The sequence below is a fragment of the Oncorhynchus gorbuscha genome, unplaced genomic scaffold (assembly GCF_021184085.1).
Source record: "Oncorhynchus gorbuscha isolate QuinsamMale2020 ecotype Even-year unplaced genomic scaffold, OgorEven_v1.0 Un_scaffold_22203, whole genome shotgun sequence".
Classification (NCBI taxonomy): domain Eukaryota; kingdom Metazoa; phylum Chordata; class Actinopteri; order Salmoniformes; family Salmonidae; genus Oncorhynchus; species Oncorhynchus gorbuscha.
In genome coordinates, this window is record NW_025763322.1 from 1 (window position 1) to 545 (window position 545).

Genomic DNA, 545 nt, shown 5'->3' on the forward strand with positions numbered 1-545 from the left:
CCTGGCAAGCTCAGGCGTTTGAGCATGAGCCTCTTCATCTCAGAATCGATACCACAAATGGGGTGATTCTTGTCTGAGCCGAAGCACCAACTCACTTTGCAAACAGCCATTCACCTGGACTTTCGAGCAGGCTTGCCACCCTGCATTGCTGATGTGTCAGGCATTGCTGGTGATACAGAAGACTATGCATTTGAATCCTAGATGTGCCTGCACTCTGACCTGTTATCTCAATGACATACCAACTACTTATGAAATAGATTGAATAAATGATCCTTTTCTGGACAAGAAGTAGACAGGCAGAGGGTTTAAGAAAACACTTGCTCCTGGTGAGGCTCGAACTCACAACCTCGGCATTGCTTCACTGAATACTGCTGTATAAGTACCACGCGCTAACCGACTGCGCCACAGGAGCCATGTAAAGAACTGTCACTGATCACCATTTTTTGCACAAACATAGCTGTACGATATTCAGTCCAAGTCAGTACTACAATTGACCTGCCTGGCAAGCTCAGGCGTTTGAGCATGAGCCTCTTAATCTCAGAATC

The 545-nt window shown here is 46.4% G+C and overlaps 1 non-coding gene across 1 annotated transcript; it reads right to left on the minus strand.

The window, feature by feature from the left end:
• Positions 1 to 318: 318 nt before the first annotated feature.
• trnai-uau lies at positions 319 to 412 on the minus strand. The gene is made up of 2 exons: positions 375 to 412; positions 319 to 354 (listed from the first exon to the last, which is right to left on the minus strand). It is a non-coding gene; the product is annotated as a tRNA-Ile (tRNA).
• Between the last annotated feature and the right edge of the window lie 133 nt (positions 413 to 545).